General features: G+C 37.7%; 1 protein-coding gene across 5 annotated transcripts in view; it reads left to right on the top strand.

The window, feature by feature from the left end:
- Nucleotides 1–18,337, top strand: part of RNF144B (ring finger protein 144B) — an 867,397-nt gene that overhangs the window by 834,363 nt on the left and 14,697 nt on the right. For all 5 annotated transcript variants that reach the window (XM_082346411.1, XM_082346412.1, XM_082346414.1 and 2 more), the window contains one exon: nt 18,191–18,255. The gene's annotated coding sequence lies outside the window, so the exon portion shown is untranslated. The remainder of the gene's footprint in view (nt 1–18,190; nt 18,256–18,337) is intronic.

The raw sequence follows: 18,337 nt of genomic DNA, 5'->3' as shown, positions 1-18,337 counted from the left end.
ATCTTTCCAAGTTTTTTGGGATAGGGTTAGGTTGGGGAGGGAAGAGAGGAAGGTGAGAAAGGATTACAGGATTTCTTAAGTTTGAACCACAGATTTTTTTTCCCCAATTATTTATTTATTTATTAACATCTTTATTGGAGTATAATTGCTTTACAATGTTGTGTTAGTTTCTGCTGTATAACAAACTGAATCAGCTATACGTATATACATATCCCCATATTTCCTCCCTCTTCCGTCTCCCTCCCACCCTCCTTATCCCACCCCTCTAGGTGAACACAAAGCACCGAGCTGATCTCCCTGTGCTATGTGGCTGCTTCCCACTCGCTATCTATTTTACATTTGGTAGTGTATATATGTCCATGCCACTCTCTCACTTCTTCCCAGTTTACCCTTCCCTGTCCCCATGTCCTCAAGTCCATTCTCTACGTCTGTGTCTTTATTCCTGTCCTGTCCTTAGGTTCTTCAGAACCTTTTTTTTTTTTTAGATTCCATATATATGTGTTAGCATCCAGTATTTGTTTTTCTCTTTCTGACTTACTTCACTCTGTATGACAGTCTCTAGGTCCATCCACCTCAAATAACTCAATTACAAATAATTCAATTTCGTTTCTTTTTATGGCAGAGTAATATTCCATTCTATATATGTGTCACATCTTCTTTATCCATTCATCTGCCTATGGACACTTAGGTTGCTTCCATGTCCTGGCTATTGTAAATAGAGCTGCAATGAACATTGTGGTACATGACTCTTTTTGAATTATGGTTTTCTCAGGGTATATGCCCAGTAGTGGGATTGCTGGGTCATATGATAGTTCTATTTTTAGTTTTTCAAGGAACCTCCATCCTGTTCTCCATAGTGGCTTTATCAATTTACATTCCCACCAACAGTGCAAGAGGGTTTCCTTTTCTCCACACCCTCTCCAGCATTTATTGTTTGTAGATTTTTTGATGATGGCTATTCTGACTGGTGTGAGGTGATACCTCACTGTAGTTTTGATTTGCATTGCTCTAATGATTACTGATGTTGAGCATCCTTTCATGTGTTTGATGGCAATCTGTATATCTTCTTTGGAGAAATGTCTGTTTAGGTCTTCTGCCCATTTTTGGATTGGGTAGTTTGTTTTTTTGGTATTGAGCTGCATAAGCTCTTTCTATATTTTGGAGATTAATCCTTTGTCAGTTGCTTCATTTGCAAATATTTTCTCCCATTTGGAGGGTTGTCTTTTCATCTTGTTTAGGTTTCCTTTGCTGTGCAAAAGCTTTTAAGTTTCATTAGGTTCCATTTGTTTATTTTCGTTTTTATATCCATTTCTCTAGGAGGTGGGTCAAAAAGGATCTTGCTGTGATTTATGTCATAGAGTGTTCTGGCTATGTTTTCCTCTAAGAGTTTTATAGTGTCTGGCCTTACATTTAGCTCTTTAATCCATTTTGACTTTATTTTTGTGTATGGTGTTAGGGAGTGTTCTAATTTCATTCTTTTACATGTAGCTGTCCAGTTTTCCCAGTACCACTTATTGAAGAGGCTGTCATTTCTCCATTGTATATTCTTGCCTCCTTTGTCAAAGATAAGGTGACCATATGTGTGTGGGTTTATCTCTGGGCTTTCTATCCTGTTCCATTGATCTATATTTCTGTTTTTGTGCCAGTACCACACTGTCTTGATTACTGTAGCTTTGTAGTATAATCTGAAGTCAGGGAGTCTGATTCCTCCAGCTCCGTTTTTCTTTCTCAAGATTGCTTCGGCTATTCGGGGTTTTTGTGTTTCCAGAGAAATTGTGAAATTTTTTGTCCTAGTTCTGTAAAAAATGCCATTGGTAGTTTAATAGGGATTGCACTGAATCTGTAGATTGCTTTGGGTAGTATAGTCATTTTCACAATGTTGATTCTTCCAATCCAAGAACATGGTGTATATCTCCATCTGTTTGTTTCATCTTTAATTTATTTCATCAGTGTCTTATAGTTTTCTGCATACAGGTCTTTTGTCTCCTTAGGTAGGTTTATTCCTAGGTATTTTATTCTTTTTGTTGCAATGGTAAATGGGAGTGTTTCCTTAAATTCTCTTTCGAATTTTTCATCATTAGTGTATAGGAATGCAAAAGATTTCTGTGCATAAATTTTGTATCCTGCTACTTTACCAAATGCATTGATTAGCTCTAGTAGTTTTCTGGCAGCATCTTTAGGATTCTCTATGTATAGTATCATGTCATCTGCAAACAGTGACAGCTTTACTTCTTCTTTTCCTATTTGGATTCCTTTTATTTCTTTTTCTTGTCTGATTGCTGTCGTTAAAAATTCTGAAACTATGTTGAATAATAGTGGTGAGAGTGGGCAACCTTGTCTTGTTCTTGGTCTTAGAGGAAATGGTTTCAGGTTTTCGCCATTGACAACTTTGTTGGCTGTGGGTTTGTCATATATGGCCTTTATTATGTTGAGGTAAGTTCCCTCTATGCCTACTTTCTGAAGGGTTTTTATCATAAATCGTTGTTGAATTTTGTCAAAAGCTTTTTCTGCATCTATTGAGATGATCATATGGTTTTTCTCCTTCAATTTTTTAATATGGTTTATTACATTGATTGATTTGCATATATTGAAGAATCCTTGCATTCCTGGGATAAACCCCATTTGATCATGGTGTATGATCCTTTTAATGTGTTGTTGGATTCTGTTTGCTAGTATTTTGTTGAGGATTTTTGCATCTATGTTCATCAGTGATATTGGCCTGTAGTTTTCTTTTTCTGTGAAATCTTTGTCTGGTTTTGGTATCAGGGTGATGGTGGCCTCATAGAATGAGTTTGGGAGTGTTCCTCCCTCTGCTATATTTTGGAAGAGTTTGAGAAGGATAGGTGTTAGCTCTTCTCTCAATGTTTGATAGAGTTCACCTGTGAAGCCATCTAGTCCTGGGCTTTTGTTTGTTGGAAGATTTTTAATCACAGTCTTAATTTCAGTGCTTGTGATTGGTCTGTTTATATTTTCTATTTCTTCCTGGTTCAGTCTCGGAAGGTTGTGCTTTTCTAAGAATTTGTCCATTTCTTCCAGGTTGTCCATTTTACTGGCATATGGTTGCTTGTAGTAATCTCTCATGATCCTTGGTATTTCTTCAGTGTCAGTTGTTACTTCTTTATCATTTCTAATTCTGTTGATTAGAGTCTTCTCCCTTTTTTTTTGTTGATGAGTCTGGCTAATAGTTTATCAATTTTGTTTATCTTCTCAAAGAATCAGCTTTTAGTTTTATTGATCTTTGCTATCATTTCTTTCATTTCTTTTTTATTTATTTCTGATCTGATCTTTATGATTTCTTTCCTTCTGCTAACTTTGGGGTTTTCTTGTTCTTCTTTCTCTAATTGCTTTAGATGTAAGGTTAGGTTGTTTATTTGAGATGTTTCCTGTTTCTTAAGGTAGGATTGTATTGCTATAAACCTCCCTCTTAGAACTGCTTTTGCTGCATCCCCTAGGTTTTGGGTCGTCGTGTTTTCATTGTCATTTGTTTCTAGGTATTTTTTTATTTTCTCTTTGATTTCTTCAGTGATCTCTTGGTTATTAAGTAGTGTATTGTTTAGCTTCCATGTGTTTGTATGTTTTACAGATTTTTTCCTGTAATTGATATCTAGTCTCATAGCATTTTTGTCGGAAAAGATACTTGATACAATTTCAATTTTCTTAAATTTACCAAGGCTTGATTTGTGACCCAAGATATGATCTATCCTGGAGAATGTTCCATGAGCACTTGAGAAGAAAGTGTATTCTGTTGTTTTTGGATGGAATCCTATAAATATCAATTAAGTCCATCTTATTTAATGTATCATTTAAAGCTTGTGTTTCCTTGTTTATTTTCATTTTGGATGATCTGTCCATTGGTGAAAGTGGGGTGTTAAAGTCCCCTACTATGATTGTGTTACTGTCGATTTCCCCTTTTATGGCTGTTAACATTTGCGTTATATATTGAGGTGCTCCTATGTGGAGTGCATAAATATTTACAATTGTTATATCTTCTTGGATTGTTCCCTTGGTCATTATGTAGTGTCCTTCTTTGTCTCCTGCAATAGTCCTTATTTTAAAGTCTGTTTTGTCTGATATGAGAATTGCTACTCCAGCTTTCTTTTGAATTCCATTTGCATGGAATATCTTTTTCCATCCCCTCATTTGCAGTCTGTGTTCCTAGGTCTGAAGTGGGTCTCTTGTAGACAGCATATATAGGGCTCTTGTTTTTGTATCCATTCAGCCAGTCTGTGTATTTTGGTGGGAGCATTTAATCCATTTACATTTAAGATAATTATCGATATGTATGTTCCTACTACCATTTTCTTAATTGTTTTGGGTTTGTTATTGTAGGTCTTTACCTTCTCTTGTGTTTCCTGCCTAGAGAAATTCCTTTAGCATTTGTTGTAAAGCTGGTTTGGTGGTGCTGAATTCTCTTAGCTTTTGCTTGTCTGTAAAGGTTTTAATATCTCTGTTGAACCTGAGTGAGATCCTTGCTGGGTAGAGTAATCTTGGTTGTAGTTTTTTCTCTTACATTGCTTTAAATATGTCCTGCCAGTCCCTTCTGGCTTGCAGAGTTTCTGTTGAGAAATCAGTTGTTAAGCTTATGGGGATTCCCTTATATGTTATTTGTTGCTTTTCCTTTGTTGCTTTTAATATTTTTTCTTTGTTTTTAATTTTTGATTGATTAGTATGTGTCTTGGCATTTTCTCCTTGGAGATATCCTGTATGGGATTCTCTGTGCTTCCTGGACTTGATTCACTATTTCCTTTCCCATATTAGGGAATTAACATAATCCCATTATATTAATTAATATAATTAATATAATCTGTTCAAATATTTTCTCAGTCCCTTTCTTTTTCTCTTCTTCATCTGGGACCCCTATAATTCAAATATTGGTGCATTTAATATTGTCCCAGAGGTCTCTGAGACTGTCCTCAGTTCTTTTCATTCTTTTTTCTTTATTCTGCTCTGCAGTAGTTATTTCCACTATTTTATCTTCCAGGTCACTTATCCATTCTTCTGCCTTGTTACTCTGCTATTGATTCCTTCTAGAGAATTTTTAATTTGATTTATTGGGTTATTCATCATTGTTTGTTTGCTCTTTAGTTCTTCTAAGTCCTTGTTAAATGTTTCTTGTATTTTCTCCATTGTATTTCCAAGATTTGGGATCCTCTTTACTATCATTACTCTTAATTCTTTTTCAGGTAGACTGCCTATTTCCTCCTCAGTTGTTTGATCTGGTGGGTTTTTTCTTTGCTCCTTCATCTGCTGTGTATTTCTCTGTCTTCTCATTTTGCTTAACTTGCTGTGTTTGGGGTCTCCTTTTTTCAGGCTGCAGAATTGTAGTTCCCATTTTTTTTGGGTGTCTGCCCCCAATGGGTAAGGTTGGTTCAGTGGGTTGTGTGAGCTTCCTGGTGGAGGGGACTGGTGCCTGTGTTCTGGTGGATGAGGCTGGGTCTTGTCTTTCTGGTGGGCAGGATCGTGCCTGGTGGTGTGTTTTGGGGTGTCTGTGAACTTATTATTATTTTAGGCAGCCTCTCTGCTAATGGGTGGGGTTGTGTTCCTGTCTTGCTAGTTGTTTGGCATGGGGTGTCCAGCAGTGTAGCTTGCTGGTCCTTGAGTGGAGCTGGGTCTTAGCATTGAGATGGAGATCTCTGGGACAGCTTTCGCCATTTGGTAATACATTGTGCCGGGAGGTCTCTGGTGGACGAGTGTCGTGAATTCGGCTCTCCCACTTAAGAGGCTCAGGCCTGACACCCAGCCAGAGCACCAAGACCCTGGCAGTCACACGGCTCAGAAGAAAAGGGAGAGAAAAAAAAAAGAAAAATAAATAAAATAAATAAAGTTATTTAAATTTAAAAAAATTTTTAAAAATAAAATATAAAAGTGTTTAAAAAAAAGGAAAGAAAGAAGAGAGCAACCAAACCAGTAAAGAAATCCACTAATCATTACAAGCCCTAAAAATTATAAAAACAAAAGAAAAAATGGACAGACAGAACCCTAGGATAAATGGTAAAAGCAAAGCTATACAGACAAAATCACACAAAGAATACACCTACACACTCACAAAAAGAGAAACAGGAGAAAAAAAAATATATATATATATATAAAGGAAGAAAGCAAGCAAATCAATAAACAAATCTACCAATGATAATAAGTTCTAAATACTAAAGTAAGATAAACATAAAACCAGAAACAAATTAAATGCAGAAAGCAAACCCCAAGTCTACAGTTGCTCCCAAATTCCACCACCTCAATTTTGGGATGATTCGTTGTCTATTCAGGTATTCCACAGATACAGGGTACATCAAGTTGATTGTGGGGATTTAATCCGCTGCTCCTGAGGCTGCTGGGAGAGATTTCCCTTTCTCTTCTTTGTTCACACAGCTCCCAGGGTTCAGCTTTGGATTTGGCCCCGCCTCTGCGTGTAGGTCACCTGAGGGTGTCTGTTCTTTGCTCAGACAGGACGGGGTTAAAGTAGCAGCTGATTAGGGGCCTCTTGCTCACTCAGGCCGGGGTTGGGGGGGGAGGGAGGGATACGGAATGCAGGGCGAGCCTGTGGCGGCAGAGGCCAGCGTGACCTTGCAACAGCCTGAGGCGTGCTGTGTGTTCTCCCGGGGAAGTTGTCCCTGGATCATGGGACCCTGGCAGTGGTGGGCTGCACAGGCTCCCGGGAGGGGAGGTGTGGATAGTGACCTGGGCTTGCACACAGGCTTCTTGGTGGCGGCAGCAGCAGCCTTAGCGTCTCATGCCCATCTCTGGGGTCCGCGCTGATAGCCAACCCTCGCGCCCATCTCTGAGGCTCGTTTAGGTGGTGCTCTGAATCCCCTCTCCTTGTGCACCCCAAAGCAATAGTCTCTTGCCTCTTAGGCAGGTCCAGGCTTTTCCCCAGACTCCCTCCCAGCTAGCTGTGGTGCACAAGCCCCTTCAGGCTGTGTTCACGCAGCCAACCCCAGTCTTCTCCCCGGGATCTGACCTCCGAAACCCAAGCCTCAGCTCCGAGCCCCCACCTGTCCTGGGGGGTGAGCAGACAAGCCTCTCGGGCTGGTGAGTGCTGGTCAACACCCATCCTCTGTGCGGGAATCTCTCCACTTTGCCCTCTGCACCCCTGCTGCTGCGCTCTCCTCTGTGGCTCCGAAGCTTGCCCCTGCCCACCCCCAGTCTCCACCAGTGAAGGGGCTTCCTAGTTTGTAGAAACTTTTCCTCCTTCACAGCTCCCTCCCCAAGGTGCAGGTCCCATCCCTATTCTTTTGTCTCTGTTTTTCCTTTTTTCTTTTGTCCTACCCAGGTACATGGGGATTTTCTTGCCTTTTGGGAAGTCTGAGGTATTCTGCCAGCGTTCAGTAGGTGTTCTGTAGGAGTTGTTCCACATGTAGATGTATTTTTGCTGTATTTGTGGGGAGGAAGGTGATCTCCACGTCTTACTCCTCGGCCATCTTGAAGGTCCTCCTGAACCACAGATTTAAACACTCTCCAATCCCATAAGCATGCTTCCAGCTGCAGCTGCTTCTCTCTTCTGATTTCTTTTTCCTTAATCGGATCATCTTCACCAGAGCAGCCATTGCTTCTCCTTGGGGAACTCAGCTGCTCTTTATTTCCTTATCTCTACAAAACCACCCCACTTCTCTGTAATTTAGGAGACCTAGGACCAGTGGGAGGTATAAGGTTTGCCTTGAGGACCCAGTAACAGAACATAGAGGATTTATTGGGAATGTTCGAAGGTTGAATACAAGGCCCCTATCTGTATTTAAACAAGAAAGCCTGGTAACACTATTCAAAAATATAACTAGCTCCAAATTTCTTCTGCATTAAAGAGATGGTCATGAACTTGAATCACACCTTTAAACATGGCACCCACACCTGGCCTGTACCATTGGCAGACTCCACGATTTTCCTTTATCAACCAGGATCTATTTGTTTGTATGTATTTGTATACAGTTATATGGTATACAGCAGAACAGAATGTTCAAGCTAACTGTTTTAATTTAGTGATAATGAAATTGAAGTTTCATCATTTGTTAGTGGCAGACTTAGGTTTCTCTCTGACTGCAAGTGCAGTGCTTTTTCCATTGTTGGATAGGTGGATAACTATAAAAGCATATAAGGATTTTCTCAGTTCATAAGTATAATACCCTTTTAAATTAAGTCTGGGAAATGAGAAACTACTGACTCAAGTTATACAAACATTTATTAATGTATCAAAAATTGTTGAGGACCTGTTATATACCAGACATTGGTGTCCATATGGGTCATACAGCTCTGTAAATGAGCCATGGTACATTTTTCCAAGATATATGGTCTTAAACAGCATAAATGGTTATTTTAGGTACTGCCTATAAATTTAATTTAATACATTTACTTTTTATGAGCACATCATAATGTTCTGCCACCCTCTTGGAGGACAATGTTGGTTGAACATCTTGGTACTCTGATGCTATCCAGGACACTTTTCAGTTGATATTCTGATAGTAAATTTTTGAAGAGTTGGCCTTGGCTTCTAAAGTCCTTCTGCTAAAGTGGTCAAATACTTTCCTGCATCCAGGTTTGGCATTCTTTGAAAACCATCCCTGTGTGTCACCCTTTCTAGTCACCCCTTAGTTACCCTTAGTTAGAGCATCAAAAGTAAGATGGTGCCTGATGGCAGTGTGCTGACCATTACATAGAGAAGTAATGTTTTCAATTAGTCACCATTCCTTCCTAATGATGTACTGAAGTAGGGATGAAACAACAAAACAAACAAAAAATAAACAAAAAAAAATATTGTATATCCCTAGCAGAGGCACCTGGCTAATCTGAGGCTAATCATGAACAAATTTATGTGTAAAGACAAGAGCAGAAATGAGAACCAGAAACTAAAGTAGGAAGATGCTGAATAGGGAACACAAGCCTTTCTTCTACCTCTGAAACACTCATCTACCACTTGCCCTCAAAACTCTCCCATATCAAGTGGCTTCTCTTTGCATTACACATTTACTTTCCAAGGCACTTGCCAGCATATTGTTGCCATCTGGTCCTCCAGAAATCACATAGCATTGGCCAAGAAATTGAGGCTTGCCAAAGACATATAAGTCTCAGTGATAAGTCCCAGAAGCTTTTAGAACAAGGCAGGTAGAAGGTGAGAAAGCTTGGAAGGAAAGTGAAAGGAAAGACGAGAGTTGTCCTACTCTTGGTACAGTGCTGTTTGTATGGAGTATGTATGCTGTTTGTAATATTCCAGTTTGGGCCTAGGCTATGGCATGAGGCAGATGCAGTTGATAGATGCTGTTGATTCTGGAAAGTAATTCTGAAGACTGAATGAGAAGTACTGGATTACTAATGATTACCTAAGGTAGTCATGAGAAGTAATAAAATTTGGCCCTGATAATGACTCAAAAAATATTCAAGTAAATTGCTTCCATTGATTAACCAACTGGGAGCTGCTTTTTGAAATGGCTCTAATGAGATGAACTTCTCAGGCATTGGAACTTCCCAATAGACTGGCCAAAGCATAAAGTTTTCAATTTTTTTACTTTACTAAGCATTCAATCTCTGTGTCCTAAAAAAAAAATACTCCCCACGAGCCCATCTTGCTCAGATTTCTGGCCATTAGATCCACAGACTTTGATTATTTGTCCAGAAAGTCTCTGGGGCTTTCCTGGACTTCGAACCCTTAAAGTCAAGCCATATTCTAGGACATTCTGACTATTCCCTGTTACTATTTTCATATCTCCCATATCTCCCCTAGCCCTCATATCCTGATCCCAACTGTGGCGATTAATACCCTGTGAGTCATGGTAAATGGCCCAGTCAACGTTTTCTGCCTGGACTGTAGACTCTGAACTACACCTCTTCCTTGGGAACTTTTGGTGAGGACTCCCAGAGAAAAGAGGAAGGGGATTAAAAGGTATCACTGTTCAACCAGGACCTGGATTAGATACTTTTCACATTTGATCCTATCAACAGTTGCTGAGTTGCCTGTTTATAGTGTTTTGCATATGAGGAGTCTAAACCTCAGATTGGTTAGTAACTTGTCCTGTCACACAGCTAATAGTCCCAGGTGGGCTGGCCTCACAAAGGTCAAACCACTGCAGTTTGATCATATAAACATAATTTAATCACAAACAACTATTTCATAGCCACAAGTGCTTTAAGTTTTGGCAGAAGTATAACGGCAGGAAAGTAGGATTCTCTCACATCTTCAGGTTAGAATGAACACATAATGACGTTTATATGAACAAATTGATCTCAGAAGCCTCACCTTTCATTTCAATGCTAACTTCCACCTTCTTTTCCTAAGAGTTCCTGGATTCAGTGCCCTCTGACCCACCTTACTTAGTACTTAGATTAATATGATCAGAACTCTGAGGTTTTACTTTAGTCACAACAAATTTCTCCCTGCCTTGACACATTTTTATATTTCCCCTAAATAGAATTTTACTAAGGATTTTGAGATAACAATGTAACCTATACATTTTCAGATCCTCTCAAGGCTTTTTAATATTTTTAAATGTAATGAATACATTGGCTTACACCCCTATCCCATGTAAAATGGGAAACCCAGCATCTTATCCACTATTGCTAAGGATTCTTTAGGGAACAATATTTCTCCTAATTACCTGGCTTTATATCCTGCTTCTGTTCTCAGTCTCCACACTCAATATCTTGAATGTACTCTTTCTTTCAACATTCCATCTTATCACTGGAAAAGCCAGGATGGCTTCAATTCCCAGAGTACCACTGGCCTAAAGGTAAGTGTACAGCAGATACCACTGAAGGCCTGGGGCTACACGGTGCTGTTATAGTGCAGAACAATCATGAAAGCTCCTTGTCCTTTTTTAACTTTGCCAATCCCACACTCTTGCCTCTAGAAAATGTTCCCTATTGTCCTCATCTTCTTGGATTCAGTGTCCACCAAGGTGTTGGGCTCCCCCTTCCCTCCTATGAGTTTCTGCTCTCTTCTATTTTTCTGATGGTGATTTTCCCACGACCAAAATGTCCCCGTTTACATTAATGTAGAGAGCGCTTGTGCTCTGTCCTTAAAGAATCCAGAAACACATTTCAAGTATCATGATATGGTTTGTCAGATGACATAAATAACTAAGACATGACTATTTAAATAGGTAGATATCACAGTGTAAAATAAACTCTGTTACCAGAAAGAGTTAAGAAATTATATATCATGAATAATCAAATATCTGATAAAGGCAATTCCCAAAGGTAACATATATGGATGAACATCTTTTTAAAATATTAGAGTATGACTAAAATACAGTTTCTACTAAAATTACACTGAATAAAATCTGTTTTTTCTTGTAAAGCTAGGGAATATTTTGGCATCGTGTACTACTTTTGTTTTATATATGTTGGGCTTTGTACTAGAAGAGTATAAAAAAGTGTTAACTAATAACTCTGTTAAGATGTTAAAGCTCTGATAACAGAAAGTATACAAAGCAACTGATAAATCTGTGGCTTAAAATGTGTATGGAAATGTCCATCGATGACAATCAGCCTATAAATGAATAGTTGCAACGCTAGATAGCTGGATAGACAGTCGAAGATCCACACAATGTTGCCCTCACATTGGTAGCTAAGTCCATGAAGCATTTGCCATGGGTTTTAGTACAAGGACTGACCTTAGAATTGCCAGGGAATGTGGACATTAGCTGGGGAGGAGCCGTTGACCCTGCATAATGAATTCTCAGGCAAAGTATGTGGAAAAGACTATCCCCACACTGTACAATAAGGTCACCACAGGCTTTAGCAGGCTTGACTTTTTGAAGTTTCTTTTGAAAAATAAAGCCCTGATACCACATTTAAAATTGAACAGCGCCAAGCTTTGCATAGACTTTTTTTCCCTTCCCAAATGAAGCCCCTTCCCAGTTGTTATTATTTCTCCTTCCACATTTATTTTTGTTATATTGTATTATTTCAAATCATTTCAAAATGTTTTAAATGCCGTTTATCTTATTAAAAAGTAGTTCTGAATTCACAAGCAATGCCTACGGCATGTCCTTGGCATTGGCTGTAAAATTCCAAAGTACCTAATTTATGTGATTGATTGATTTTTCAGTGTTTTAAAGGGTACCAAGCCCAACAGCATATAATTTTTCTCTTACCAAATGGAATATGAATGAATAAAAGATAATTGCATTTTTTTTGTATTCAGCCTGCTGTCTTTGTGAAGTTTTTTTTTTTTCTTTCCTACAGTTCTGAAGTGAATGAGAAAGCATGTTTTTCTTTTTATAGCCATAAGAGCTCACCCTGTTACTCCTCAACAAGGTTCATATGTGTGTCCAGTCCTGAACTCCTCTGTTGTGTTACCTCAACCAGGATGCTGCAAATTACCTGTGATACAGCGAAAGTAGCCCAGACTAGGGAGGGACTGGGGCTTATACGGACCTTTCCTGTTTGGTCTGGGAGAAAAACCTTCCTCTAAATCCTTTTCTGGTTGGAAGATGCATCTCCATTCTCTTAAGTTTGCAGACCTAAGCACAATGCAAAGAGATTAAATTTCATTTTCCCAAGGAAGCAGGTGGATACAGCCTGTAACTTAGATAACGGCTTGTATAGCATGGCCTTGAATAAGCAACTCTTTTCTTATCTCCTCTTCTCTCACTTCCATCAGTCTTCAATGTGGTTAACAGTATGGGACTGGCCAAAAGAATTGCATTCCCTTATCTTGCTGACCACAGCAATCGCTCTTTGTAATCCCAGAAGAAGAGTGTCAGGTGGTTATGAAGGCGCTAGAAGGCTGAAGGACAGGAGAGAGTGTTGCTAAAACTCCCTTCACCAGCACTAATATCCCGCGCTCTAGTGCCTACCATGCACAAAGCTGTCCTTTCCACAGCTCTGGAAATCCATTACGTAAGGAGAAAGTAGGACAAAGTTAGATTGAATTTTAAGAGCACTTTCTAGAGATGATACAAAATGCTTCATTTATCTTTGAAACCTAGAAAGAACTTCAACGAATTATTTGCAATTTTTTATTGTGTTAGTCTGTTTTGGAGGGGAATGGTGATGGTAAGGGCAAAATAATTCTCTTTGTAAACCTATTTCAGGTTTCATACCTGATTATAAACACCCTCTTAAATTTGGCTTGTTACATATATAAAATCAAAACAAAATGTGAATTTTTCATTCCAAGAATAATACATTGGTTGGTTTTCATTTCTCTAAACTTAATAGAAAAGCACACTAGGGTGAAGTTAAGGGAAATGATCCTCTTATTTGTTTTTGCCATAGGTCTTTGTAAGCTTCCAGAAGGAAAATCAATCAATTACGAAGTATAGACTGAGTGCCTACAATGTGAACTGTTAGACCAGCAGTCTCCAACGTAACCTTCAGGGCTCCCAAATTTTCTATAGGATTAACCTTCAAGGCTCAGCACCTCCCACAAGATCTTCATGCAGATCAACCCGTGACCTCTAGCTTTGTGACAGGACTATATTTATGGGGCCTTCTCAAACTTTATTGCATTACAACTATGGGAAAATACAGCTGCACGAAAAGGTTTGGCTATGTTAGATTTGACCCAATGCTGGAAGCCAGAAGCACTTTGTCAGTGGTCATGTCAAAACAACAGCAGTAGAATATATCTGAGAAAGCATCTGGCTAATGTGTTTATGTAGCGAACTGAGCATAAGGTGAGGACAACTTCCTAAAGTAAAGAGCTACTCAGAGTGTGCTCGTTATCCCCAAGCACTCGTAAGTATCAGCACAACAAAGCATATTCCTCAGAGTGCCATTCTAAATTTCACCAGAAATCATTTTTTAATGATTTCCCCCACCATACACACTTCATGTACTAGAGTGAATGAATAGATTTGTTAGGGAGAATTTTTCGTGTTGGGTTCAAAGACTTGTTGAAGAAAGATACTTTATAATTAGAGTTCATGGTTTGCACCTGAAATAACTGCATGGCTCATTCTATTTTGTCTTTGTATTTCAAAGAGTCAGGCGCCCCCAGATGGGAGAGCAGGATCCAGGGCAATGATGGTGTCCTGAGTGTAGTAATGCAGAAATCCCTTATATTGACCCATTATGAAAGGATGATCCAATGTCATAAATGTCAGGGAATAAAAACCAAGGAAAGAAATTCAGGAACTTGGCAAAAGTACAATGCAAATGAGCATGGCTCCAATAATTACTACCCTCGCCCACAAATGTTGCACTGATGAGTCAACCCAAACTTCAGCATTCTCTCCAACACCCACAAGTGTGAGAGATCCATTCCGAGAAGATACCCTTATCTGTGATTTCCTTCCTCCTCCTAGGAAGTAGTGGCAGTTAGCTGCTAGGGAGAAATGAATGAAATGGGAAAGGTCCAAAGGGACTGACTCAGAAGGATGTCAAAACCTTATATCACTTGGGGGAGATATCTAGACCCTAAGACTATCCCTCTGTGGGAATGCGGCATGCCTCCTTATTAGACGGGGTGAACCCTGGCATTGTACATTTAATGGAACCTAATAAGTGCCAGAGACTGGGTATTCTTAGACTGCAAATTACCTCAGAGAATTAACATTATGCAATTATATATATATATATATATATATATATATATATATATATATATATATATATATATATATATATATATATATATATCTTTTGTTCTATTATAAAAGCTTCCCAAGAACACAAGTTTAATATATCGAGAATGAACAGAGATTATAGGCTTAAGCAAACAAATTAAGGATGAAAATAACATCATTAGAGAACTAACAAATAAATTAGAAACAGCAAGAACCACAACACACATAATTGATAATTACAATGAGAAAAAGTTTGAGGTAAGCAAAGGGAAGGCTCATGAAAAAATACAGAGATTAAAGCAAGAGACAAAAGCTAATAGAAATGGAAGACAGATAAGAATGATCCTACGTATGCCTACTGGGCATCCATAAATTTTAAAACTCAGCAAATTGTAAAGAAAAAGCATTCAAAGGCATGAAGAGAATTTCCCTTGAACTGATCATGCTTTTGGCTTATATGTAAAAGTTCGTCACTGAATCCAAAGTCACTAGATTTTCTCCTGTGTTATATTCTAGAAGTGTTATAGTTCTGCATTTTATATATAGGCCTATAGCCCATTTTGAGTTATTTTTGTTAAAAGTGTAGGATCTGTTTTTAGATTATTTTGTTGTTGCATATGGATGTCCAATAGTTCCAGCACCATTTGTTGAAAAGATTATTCTTTCTCCATTGAATTGTCTATTTTCCTTTATCAAAGATCATTTAACTATATTTGTGTGGTTCTGTTTTTGGTTCTCTATTCTGTTCCATTGATCTATGTATCTATTGCTAACACCACACTCTTGATCACTGTAGCTTTATAGTAAGTGAAGTCAGATAATGTCAGCTCTCCAACTTTGTTCTCCTTCTTCAGTATTATGTTGGCTATTAATTTTTTTTTGTCTTTCCAGAATAGTTTTGTTGCTATCCACAAAATACTTTCTGGGATTTTGATTGGGATTTTATTGAATCTATAGGTTACATTGAGAGGACTTGATATCTTAACAATATTTAGTCTTCCTATCCATGAACTTAGAATAACACTCCATTCATTTACATCATCTTAGATTTCTTTCATCAGAATTCTATAGTTTTCCTCATATAGATCCCATAAAGTGCCACTTCAGGACATCATATCAAGGATATGTAATAATGATGACTCTTCTTTCATTTGTGATATCAGTAATTTGTGTTTTTTCTTCTTATCCTCATTGCTGTAAAGGTAAGATATTTTCTCCCCTCTGGCTTCTTTCAAAATTTTCTCTTTGTGTTTGATTTTCTGCAGTTTAAATGATATGCCTAGGAGTATATTTTTTAGTACTCACCATGCTTGGTGTTTTCTGAGCTTCCTGGATCTGTGGTGTTATGTCTGTTGTTAATTTTGGAAAATTTTTAGCCATTATTAATTCAAATATTTCCTCTGTTACATTCTGTCTTCTACTCTGTTATCCCAATTACCTGTATGATATACTATTTGTAATCATCTCATAGACTTAGATATTCTAGTCTTTTTTTTTTCATCTTTTTTCCTTTGCATTTCAGTTTGGGAAGTTTCTACTGATATATCTTCAAGCTTATCGATTCTTTCATTGGCCATATCCAGTCTCTTGATGAGCCCATCAAAAGAATTCTTCATTCCTGTTACTCTGTTTTTGATTCCTAGCATTTCCTTTTGATTATTATTTAGAATTTTATCTCTCTGCTTACACTATCTATCTGCACTTTCATATTATCTACCTTTTCATTAGAACTCAACATATTACTAATAATTATTTTAAGTTCTCTATCTGATAATTCCATATTTGTGTCACATCTGGGTTTGGATTTGAGGCTTGCTTTGTTTCTCCAGACTGTGGTTTTTCTTTGCCTTTTAGCATGTTTTGTAATTTTTTTGTTGAAGTCCTAACATAATGTATTAAGTAATAAGAATGGTAAATGTAAAGGTAAGTTGGCCTTTGATGTGAAGTTTTATATTAATCTGCCTAGGAGCTGGGCTATGTGTAATGTTTGCTGCAGCTGTAGTTGCCAGAGGCTTCAGTTTCCTCTAGTATTTTTGTTGTTGTTGTTCTCTCTGATGTCTTTGGTTTTCCCTAAGAATTCCTTCTTAAATAGGGCTTCTATCTTGCAACTCTATCAGTTGTAAATTACTGCTATTTTACTGGAGCCCTATTGACGTGGTGGTAAGGTGTCAGGGAGGGAAAATATCCAATAATCTTATGTTTATATCTCAGTCTTTTTCTGGGCATGTGTCCCTGAATCATGACCTTGAGAAGTTTCTTGGCCCTTTTTTCTTCCCTATGTAAGATAGGAAGTCTAGACAGGGCTGGAGTTACCTAATTGACCTTTTATCAGGTAGATGAGGCTCTGGTTTCCCTTGGAGAGTAGATGTTTCTTATGAAAAAACACTCTAGGTATGTGTCTAAATGGTTACTTTTCACCACCCCTGCCCAAGACACAAGGGGATTTTTCTTGGATCTTCAACTCTTGAGAACTTGGTGGGATTCCTGGAGGTGAAAGTGTGGTGGCCTAAGACTGGGTCCCCAGGAGTTTCTCATTCTCAAGCTAATCCACACTCAGCCTCCAGCAATTCATTTAAATTACCATTTAAGTGTTTCTACCAGTTTATGGCTCTAGCATCTTCTGCCACAGGTAAACTTACCTTAGCTGTGATACTCTTTATTCAGTAGTCTCTGTAGATTTCAAGGTGGCAGTTTACCCTGTGACTTCAATTCTGTGATGAGTCTAAGTCAATGATTTTCTGATTAGTCAGTTATTTTCTTGTTCTAAGAATGGGAGTAATGACTTCCAAGCTTTTTACATGATAAGGCTGAAAACAGATGTCTCTAAACCTAGATTTTTTAGAAACCAACACCAATGCTCTTAACTACCATGCTATACTGCTTTCTATCCCCTCTAATGGTCTTTCCATTCTATTGATTAAATTTTTACAGCTTCAAAACATACCAATACCTAATATCCCCTTCTTATGTCTTCTCTATTCATGTTTTTTCTAATGTATCCAAAACTTTATTTTTCAGGAAGGCTTTTAATTATTTTGTCAAAACCCCAGAATTAAATATACTTAAGTGGTACTTGGAACAATATTTAGACCTGTAAATTTAATATATAAGAATTGATATCTTTATAACAGTCACTCTTACAAGAACATGTGACTCATTATTGATTAACCTTTCCTGATATCTTTCATAAATTTTATAGCTTTTTCTTTGTATGGTTCTTATGGGCTATCATGTTGAATTTATTAATTGTATTACAATCCAAGCGCTCAATTTCCTTGTTTAGTTTTCAGATACTTAGGTTGACAAAGTTTGAGTGTGTAAAGTTACCCCATTAAAGTTTTTAAATCTTCCAATTTGGATTTTAAATATGTTATGGTGTTTTAAACTACCTTGTAGGTTTTTTTTATAAAACCAACTAGCTCTCTTTAATTCATGATTCACCTTAACATTTTTTTATGAATTTCTGTTCTTATTTCATAGACACTTTTTCCTCTATTATACGAGAACATGAACAGATAAGAGAACATGTTGCAGAATTATTTTCCACTCATTTTGTGAATTACACTTTTTTGTGCATTTTCAGAATAATACTTCCTTTCTCTAATGATGAATTTTCCTCCTGTTCTTTAAACTTTTTTTAAATTCATATATCTGTTCACTTAACAAACATGTGATGAGATTTTTAAATTATGTTTCAGCCTCTGAAATATGTGCTCCAGTCATGAAGCAGAGAATATTACAGTGAAGACAGGGAATTAAATGAGTGAGTACAATATGATAAATACTGTGATTGAGGTACGCCACAAAGTTGCTGTTAAATCTTGATTATGTGATCTTTCTAAATG

The sequence above is a fragment of the Balaenoptera borealis genome (assembly GCF_965194805.1).
Source record: "Balaenoptera borealis genome assembly, chromosome: 12".
Classification (NCBI taxonomy): domain Eukaryota; kingdom Metazoa; phylum Chordata; class Mammalia; order Artiodactyla; family Balaenopteridae; genus Balaenoptera; species Balaenoptera borealis.
This window is presented reverse-complemented; position numbering and strand designations above follow the sequence as displayed.